The following is a 9,587-nucleotide window of genomic DNA, read 5'->3' on the forward strand; positions in this document are numbered from 1 at the left end:
TTTCACTCACCTATGTACTCTTGTCACTTACTGAGAACACCTGAAATTGATATGTCTACTTGTTTTCTTCATTAATGCCCCAATAGTTTGGCTGAGGATTGCTGGACCGTATCATGGTGATTGGGTGTGGTATCTGTGCCACTTATCTGTCTTTACTGACTTAACACAGGAATTTAGTAAAGAGTAAGAATTTTAAGATATGATATTAAATCCCAAGCTCTACTTTCCGGCTGAATTAGGGAGCGGGAAAGAGAGATCTGGGACTGTGAGTCAGACATATTAAAGAACCAAAAAAAAGCACCCAGATAATTGAATCTTTAATGAAGTGTTCTGCAGTGGTCCCGTCGTTTTAACCATTTAATGTAAAACATTGCTGCTTTTGTAGAAACAGTAGTGTTTACATTGAAGGGTTAAATACACCTTTAACTACGGTCTTCCTGACAGCCACTAGAAACGCTTTAGCCTCCAGAACGAAGTCAAACTCAGTTCTTCGATTAAATGCTACTCATTTCAGTGGTTGATTGGAGCAGTGCAGCATTTTGCCACACTTTGTGAGAAGTATTGGATTGGACAAGATCGCTGTAGCATAAGCAGGCATGATGATGGAGGCAAAGGGGACCCCCCTCTTGTCCCTCTAAATATAGTGAAATCGTACCTTAATTCCAGTCTGCTGCTGCTACTGGCTCTGCCCCTTATCTGCCTGCTTAGCTTACATCATCAAAAGTGATGATTTTAGCCAATCACAATGCTTTCCCATAGGATTGGCTGAGCTTGTCAAGCAGGCAGATTAGGGGCAGAGCCAGCACAAGCCAAACACAGCCCTTGCCAGCAATTGATTCAATGTCTCCATGCAGGGGTGTGCTTGGCTTGTGCTGGGTCTTCCCTTGATCTGTCCCCTTGACACTCTCAACCAATCCAGTGTTATCCTATGGGAAACCATTGTGATTGGCTGAGATAATCACTTCTGATGATGTCAGCCAAGGAGGCAGATCAGGGGCAGAGCCAGCAGCACCAGACTGGAATAAAGTTAAAAATTTAAATGGGCAAGGGGGGAAAAGGGGAGTAGGGTTGCTAAATAGTGTTTTTAACATTATTGGGTCAAGAATGCGTTTGTGTTACTGACCCTATCGTGTTCCTTTAAAGTTTCTACAAAACGTACCTGATTTAACATGCACAAATATGCTGGCGGTCTCCTGCAAGACGTGGTAGGGACATAAATGCATCAATATGTTTAGAGAGCTCGCAGCTGCTTTTTAATTTCTATCTCTCTTTCCCTTCCAACATGTCACATACTTTAAGAGAGAGAATATGCTATTGAACTCTTCTCAAACTTCAAAGGAAAACCTTAAAGGGAAACTACAGTAGCTTTTTGGGAGCATAATTTCCCTTCTGTTGCTGTGATCGTTGTCCAACCCTCATCTGGTATTTACAAAGTTACGTTGGGGGCATGGTTACGGCAGGCAGGAGATCAGTCACATAGCGTGTGAGCTCCAGCGCAACAGAGACTATAGACAGAGAAATACTACTCCACCAGTACCCACAGACATTCAAACTTTACCTGCCGGTATGGGGAAGAAAAATAAAAGAACTTACGGGCGAGGGATATCGCAACATCAGCCACTTGTTGCTACAGAGGCCTAGGCCCAAGATGGTGGGGCAACCAGACCGCCGCTCCTCTACCTCCTCAGAGGTCGATTCCCTTAATGTGCCTGATGCAATACCGGACACCGGGGGCCTGAATACCCATCTGCCTGCAGCTGAACTCAATACCCCAGCCACCAAAGTGGATATCCTGGAGCTGATGATGAACATGAGGTAGTTCTTCAATGCAGACCTGGCAGTTGTCAGAGAGAAAATCACGCCAATAACGGCTCAAGCAAACGGGTATATCAGCCATAGCCCAAAGACAGACAGGCGCCACCGAACAACAAGCTCAACTCCACATCACACAGCAGACACTGTCTCACCAGCTGGACGCACTGGACGATTACAGGCGACGCAGATATGTCCAAGTCAGTCTGAAGCAATAGGGGACAGTGAAGTACCGTTCTTCGCCCGCTGATTGCTGGCCAGTATGTTACCCCAGCGACAAGCCAAAACGACACACATTGACAGCTGTTATCGCCTGCCTAAATCGCCTAAAGCGCCAGCTGGGGTACATATTGATTCACTTTCAATCGCTGAAAGACAAGAAGATGGTGATGGAGATGCTGCAGACACAGACACCTATACAATTCGAGTCATCCAGCCTCACATTCCTACAATATCTCTGCATATCAACACTGGACTGGCACAGGTCATTCCACCCGATAATGCAGAGGCTTCGAGAGGCGAACATTCCATACTGCTGGGGACCAGCTCACTCTCTCTTAGCCACTAAAGTTGGCACTACATTCATACTCGCCTCCATAACCACTGCGACTCACTTCCTGCAGTCCTTGGGCCTACAGCCACTATCTGGCACAATGGCGGAGCACCTGTGGAATTGGGAAGTTTCAACAATAGTCCCCTTTTTCCCTCGTACACTCACAGACGCAGGGTGAACATTCCAGTAATAGGGGCTCGGACTGTCCACAATTCAGTTAGTTTATTTTATATGTTTAGTTTCTTTTATGCGTTTAGTTGAGTTAAGTTCTACTCTTTGGTCTCCCTCCAAAGTCCCTAATGCTGGACTTAAACGCTGCCTGGCCACAAGTTTTTCTCCATTTTATAGAATCTCGAGGCTACAGATCAATCTCTGTTTATCACAATTTAGCCTTTAAATTCTAGCAACCCCCCTAGCTCAGGGTTACAGAGCGACATATGAGGAATATTTTCGCATAGCCATACTTATTGTATTACTTAACTACAGGTCAAGAGTCCTTAGCAAGTCTAGCATACCTACCTGCCAATGCCCTACCTATACTTTTGAATGTTACCACAGTTTTTTTTCCCTTTCCTATTATATTTTAAATAACATAAACATGTTACTGTATGCTACAGGCAGTTTCCATGTAAGACTTATTGTACAACCGTATATGCTTATTGCTTTCTTGATTCTGTACACCATTTTGTTGCCCACAAAAATAAAGATATTGAAAAAAAAAAAAAAGTTAAGTTAAGCTACTTACCTCATTTCCGGCGCCAGGAAGCACCTCTAGTAGGCTTCTGAGGAGTGGCCAGTGGAGGTATCTCTAGGCTGTAATGAAAACACTGCATTTTCTCTAAAAAGGCAGTGTTTACTGCAAAAAGCCTGAAGGGACTGATTATACTCACCAGAACAAATACAATGGGCTGTAGTTCTTCTGGTGATTATAGTGTCCCTTTAACACTGTATTAGGCAGTAGACTGCAAAATTATCAGTCTGCTTTTGAAAAGGCACAAAAGGTTTACATTAGTAATGATTCCGCTTAAAAGTATAACTTAAAATGTTGGCTGACTGTACAACTACATTCTGTAAAGCATAACATTATCTGTCTGCCGAATTTCATTTCAGAGAGAAATCTTCTGCATGTACAACGTACACTATCTGGCCATCTGTCGTCAGCACCAACCATCTATTGTTGATTTAAAAAAAAAAACCCAAACAAAATATAAATTATATGTAGACATATATTTAACAGACTAATTCTGTGTTCAAACTGTTACTTTTCTGAATGTCAGACAGACAGTTAAACAGCTTCTAGTAGTCGGAGTCAGGCAGGTGTTATCGATGTTACCTGGAGTGTTAAGGTTCATTGTATTCAAACTTAGGAAAATCCCAGCACATGTTCCAGTAACGGTTTGTCATAATCGCTCCCCCTCTACCTCCTTCTTCATAGGCTTGTGGAATGTTTAAGCTTCATTTGAACCGATGAAAGCAAATCTCACTCTGAATCATGTTCCAAAAAAAAAAAAAAGAAGGATTTTTATTTTATTTATTTTTTTAATTGATCGTTTGCGTGCTGACGAACAACTAATAAATAATATAAATGTATGCAGTAATTTGTCTTGGACATTTATAACCAGTAATCAGAGGATCAGAACTGATGGTGTAACTATTGGAAACAGATGAGACAGAAATGTAATCTTTTGGCATAACAGAGAAATGTTATCTTTGGTGAAAACTAATCACTGCATTCCGACAAAAGAAGTTCATCACAACCGGGACATTTGCTGGTGGTGCCATAGCTTGTTTTTCCAGTGTCAGGACTCAAAAAAGTTTTGGGGAAAAAAAAGTTTGCAATCATTTGAGAAATACAAAATATTAATTTGAGCTGGCAAATTCCAAAGAATCTCAGGGTGCTCATTATGGAGCGGAAGACCATGAGTCATGCAGAAAGATGATAAGGCAACAAAGAAATGCCCCAGGCACTCAAGGTGTTAAAGCCACAGGCATTTTTAATGAAACAGAAAAGAACAGCAACGTTTCGACCTCCTAAGAGGTCTTTTTCACAGCTTGAAAAAGACCTCTAGAAGGTCGAAACTTTGATGTTCTTTTTTGTTTCATTAATGCTACCTGCGGCTTTAACACCTTGGGTGCCTAGGGAATTTCTTTGTTGCCTTGTCATTGTGGGATTGATGGTCCTGCTCCAGAGCACCAGGTGGCTGCTGGGATTGGGTGCGGCTCCTACCAACATTTTTGCAATGCAGAAAGTCCTGACAAAACTCCTGACCTTGTTTGAAGTGGATGAGCATAAAGTGAGCAGTTCATGGAAGACAGCCCAGAAATATCATTAACTTAAACAAAGTGGATTGACACAGGTGTATTGATGGGTTTGGTGGGATGCACCATCACAGCACCATGCTTCTGCTGATAGGGTTGCAGTGAGCGGTGCAATATGTGCGCCTTTGTGCCTTTTTTGCACTAAAATGTATATATTAAATATTTTAGTAGGAGGAGTGGGCTGGTTTCAATGCAAAATTTGTTACTAAACCTTAAGATTTACATTATTTTCCCAACAAACTCAACAAAGTGGACCAATCTGTTCATAAAGACATGAAAAAGTATTGAATTTGTGTTGTCTATTAAAAAGGATCTGGTCATGTTTTAGGTCAAAGCAATTCAGAAGTAGTGATATTGAAAATGTTGATATTTAAAGGGACACTATAGTCACTTAAACAACTTTAGCTTAATGAAGGGGTTTTGATGTAAATATCATGTCCCTACAGTCTCACTGCTCAATTCACTGCCATTAAGGTGTTAAATCACTTTGTTTATGCTGCCCTAGGCACACCTCTCTACATGTGACTTACACAGCTTTCCTAAACACTTCCTATAAGGAGACATATAATGTTCACACTTCCTTTATTGCAAATGTGAAAGTTTTCAAAACCCATAAAACCTGAAACTTGGGGGTACTGTTGTACTTGTGAGATATTTCTGAATACAAACATTTGTATTTTATTTCAGTAAAATCAAACAGTATTATGACATTCACAGTTAAAATGCAATACAGAACTTGAAAAATAACAACATTTCTTAATTTTTGAAGCTTTTTTAGATTTTATTCGTATTAAATTATGTTTTATATATAAATATTTTATATGAAATAAAAGACCTGTTTCTCCAGAACAAAATGATATTTAATATGTGTGGGTGCACAGGGCGCCATGGAGCAGGGGGCGCCGTGCGGCAGCACAGCCAACCGGAATGAAAAAAAAAAAATTGGGCGGGTGCAGAGCTTTTGTGTGGTGTGGGTGGGGCTTCCTGTGAGGCAGGGGCGGAGCTAAAAGTGCCGGATAAGTGCTGCAGAGGAAGCAGGAAGGAGACCCTGCTTCCCGCAACAAACAGTCTCCAGGAGCTGCACTGCCTCCACAATGAAAAAAGGTAACTGTGATTGTCAGTGTGACTGTCTGTGTGTCTGTGACTGTCTGCCTGTGTGTGTGTGACTGCCTGTGTGTGTTTGTGTGTGCACCCTTCACACACAAACACACACTACTCCCCTCACACACACAAAGCACCACTCACACAAACAGTACCCTTCACAAACACACTGCCACACACACACACACAGAAAATAAAAGTAGCACTTGCGCTATAAAATAAGTTACTGCGGCACTGATGGGCGATAAGGAAATTTTACCATCAACAAAGATACAAAAGTGGGTGGAAGATATTAAAACGTTGACGACCCCTGGTCTATAGTAATGTGTACAGTCTATAGTAATGTGTTTGGTTTATACACATTACTTTAGGTGTCACGGGGAGGGTGCACTATTTTTTTTATTTACTATTACTACTAAGAATTTTGCCCCCAGGCCAACTGCCCTTGTGGCCCTGCCCACACAACGACACTGGGTGCCAGGAATCCCCTGCCCCATTGTAAGGAGTCTTTTAAAACAGTTTTACTTCCTGACGCGATTTGCTAGGCACCAGGATCCGCAAATTATTAACCAAAATTAATAAGATACAAAAATAGCTCATCTGCAGAACTTTTCCGATTTCGCTGTCACATCTGCACAATTTCCTATCAAAGGTATAAATCCTTAAATTTTTTTGTATAGTGTGATAGCATTATTACTGTGAAATAAATATATTTGTAAACATAAAGGAGTATATTTTTTTTTACGTTGTCACGAGCTGTTTGAGGAAATGGACAGTGGAACAGAAACGGTACACTGGAGAATGTAACGTTGCTCGCAGCTTTAAAAAAAAAAAAAAAAAAAAGTTTATTGCTTAAACTATTTTCATAAAAACAAAAGATTGTACTTGGCACATGTTGAAGAAACATCTAAGTAGATGTGTGTTGGGAGATCTTGAAGAATTACAATCCACACCAATCCTTTAATGAGGGTAAATAGTACGGAATTATAAACAGCAGCCATAAATATAAAGACATAGCGGATAACTAGTTAGATTAGGAACCAAAGGCTATGTTTAGCTGCTGTAATAAAGTACAGCATTGAGAACGTGGGGTGGGTGAGGGATTAGACTGTCTACACACTTTCCTCTGTAAGCAGTCAGTCAAGGTTAATGCACTATACCCAGCAGGCTCTCTCATACCCTCCAACATTCAGCTAACGTCAGCCTGAGGCCAGTATAATCTAGTAAGAATCATTGAAATAGTACATTCTGTTTCATTTAAACCCCACTATGTTTTTTTTTTCATTTCTTGGTTAAGAGAAGCTGATTTTTGTGTTTTTGTTTTTTTCCTTTCCAATGTATTCTTTTTTTCAATCTAAAAAGCAAAGTTGAAGGAAAGGAAAAAATATAATTTTTTTGGGTTTTTTTTTTACGAAAACTTGGAAAATCAAAGAACCTGTCTGGATTGGGAGCTCATAAAGCTATGATCGCGTGTCTGCACTTTTTATGATGGAAATTCAAGAGGAACCCGAAGGCACAAAAAAAAAAAAGAAAAAAATGTTTGGTACAGTGTGCTTGGGGAAAAAAAATCCCCTTACATGTTGTAACTGGTCGGCTGTCTTAGAGCCATCGTTGCTTTGTGTTATGTAAATAATAGGTTGCTTGGGGAATTTGATTAACTGTGCAAAGACTACAGCGCGTATCTGAACTGTTAATCTAGAAGGATTTGTGTTAATTACATATTAGTAGAAATTATGTCTGCGTGACTCAAGCATAACATTCCATTATAGCCTCAGAAAACAAAGAAAAGGATCATTTATTGTGGTTGTAAATAAATTATATAGTAGTTTTAAAAAAAAAAAAAAAACACGTTACGTGTGGGAAAGTCTTAAAATGTACAAATATACCTCAAAATAATTGGGGTTTAACAGGCTTTAAAAAAAATATTGTGTTGCATACAAATCTACTGCCTTTTGATGTGATTTAGAGGACTTGCCAACCCAAGTAGCTATCTTTCTCTTTTCTATCCAACAGACCTACATGGCAGATCTCAAATAATCATGCTTGGGAAGTTAAAGGGAAACTGTACTGTCCAAACATAAAGAAAATAATAATCAATGTCTTGTAGATACACCCCAAGTGAAAACACATATGTATTTAATTCTGCATTTTTTTTTTATTTAGTGTGTATCTAATAACAACTTGCAAAAGCAGCAGATCTCTTGTCTGAAGCCTTTGCAAGTCCTCCCCTTCTAACCCCGCCCAGACTTACTGTGGCTGTCCAATCACAGACTTCCCAATGCAGCTCAATGAGATGTCTTTGAGACTGGTGCTCCTGTTTTACTTCTTTTACTGTCCCTCGTATGTATATTATCTATGTCTTTTGGCAATGAAGAAATAAAGATACCTTTTTATTTTGTGATCATTTTCTTTTAATGGCGTTCTCAAGTTGGAGCTACTATACATATATATATATATATATATATATATATATATATATATATATATATATATATATATATATATATATATAAAATTAAAGGAACACTATAGGGTCAGGAACACAAACACATGTCCTAGCCCCCCTGGGCCCTTCATGCCTCCATAAATATAGCAAAACCTTACTTGTATTCAAGCCTGAAGCTGTAGCTCTGCATGCTGTTTGCCTCAACAAAAAAAAAAACAAGCTGTCTGCTGACATCATCAGAAGTGGTGGCCAGATCCAATCACAATGCTTGCCCATAGGATTGGCTGAGACTGACAAGGAGTCAGATCAGGGACAGAGTCAGCATGATTCAAACACAGCCCTGGCCAATCAGCATCTCCTCATAGAGATTAATTGAATCAATGAATTTCTATGAGGAAAGTCCAGTGCCTGCATGCAGAGGGAGGAGATACTGAATGTTTGGATGCATTTTAGGCAGTCATGACCCAGAAAGTATGTCTAGCATCCATCTGAGGAGTGGCCAGTGAAGTTAAAACTAGGCTGTAATGTAAACACCACATTTTCTCTGAAAATACAGTGTTTACAGCAAAAAGCCTGAAGGTAATGATTCTACTCACCAGAACAAATTCAATAAGCTGTAGTTGTTCTGGTGACTATAGTGTCCCTTTAAGACTGATAATTAGTGTTTTTGCTTGAGACTTCTAGCCCGTCCCCTTTATTACTTTGTGAAAGTTCCTCAGAACAACTTTGAGAAAATATCAAAGTTAAAAGACCACTTTAGTGCCAATAAAACATACTAGTTTTCCTGGCACTATAGGGTCCCCCCCCCACCCTTAGGGCCCCCTCCCGCCAGGCTCTAGTAGTAGGAAGGGGTTAAATCTTACCTGTTTCCCCCCACCGGGCTCCCTCGGCGCGGGGAACTCTCCTCCTCCTTTTCGCCGTTTTCCTTTGGACGCTGGCGTCTTCTCACTGTGAAAATCACAGTGAGAAGCGCGGAAGCGCCTCTAGCGGCTGTCAATGAGACAGCCACTTGAGGCTGGATTAACCATAAAGTTTCTCTGAAACTGCTATGTTTAAAGCAGAAAGGGTTAACCCTAGATGGACCTGGCACCCAGACCACTTCATTAAGCTGAAGTGGTCTGAGTGCCTATAGTGGTCCTTTAAGATACACCCCCTTGTGTAAAGTAAAGGTTATCAGTCAGCCAATGATGGGAGGGTTGGACAAAAGCGTTCACTCTGTTATCGGAACATCTACTCACTGTCACCACAAATGTCAAGTTACCTCTCATGTCTTGTTTTAACAATTTAACTCATACACTTTACAGTAATATATGCTTTCCACGCAGTCTGGGCTGTAACAGTCACCTTCAGAGTCAC

This window comes from Pelobates fuscus, chromosome 1, assembly GCF_036172605.1.
Source record: "Pelobates fuscus isolate aPelFus1 chromosome 1, aPelFus1.pri, whole genome shotgun sequence".
Classification (NCBI taxonomy): domain Eukaryota; kingdom Metazoa; phylum Chordata; class Amphibia; order Anura; family Pelobatidae; genus Pelobates; species Pelobates fuscus.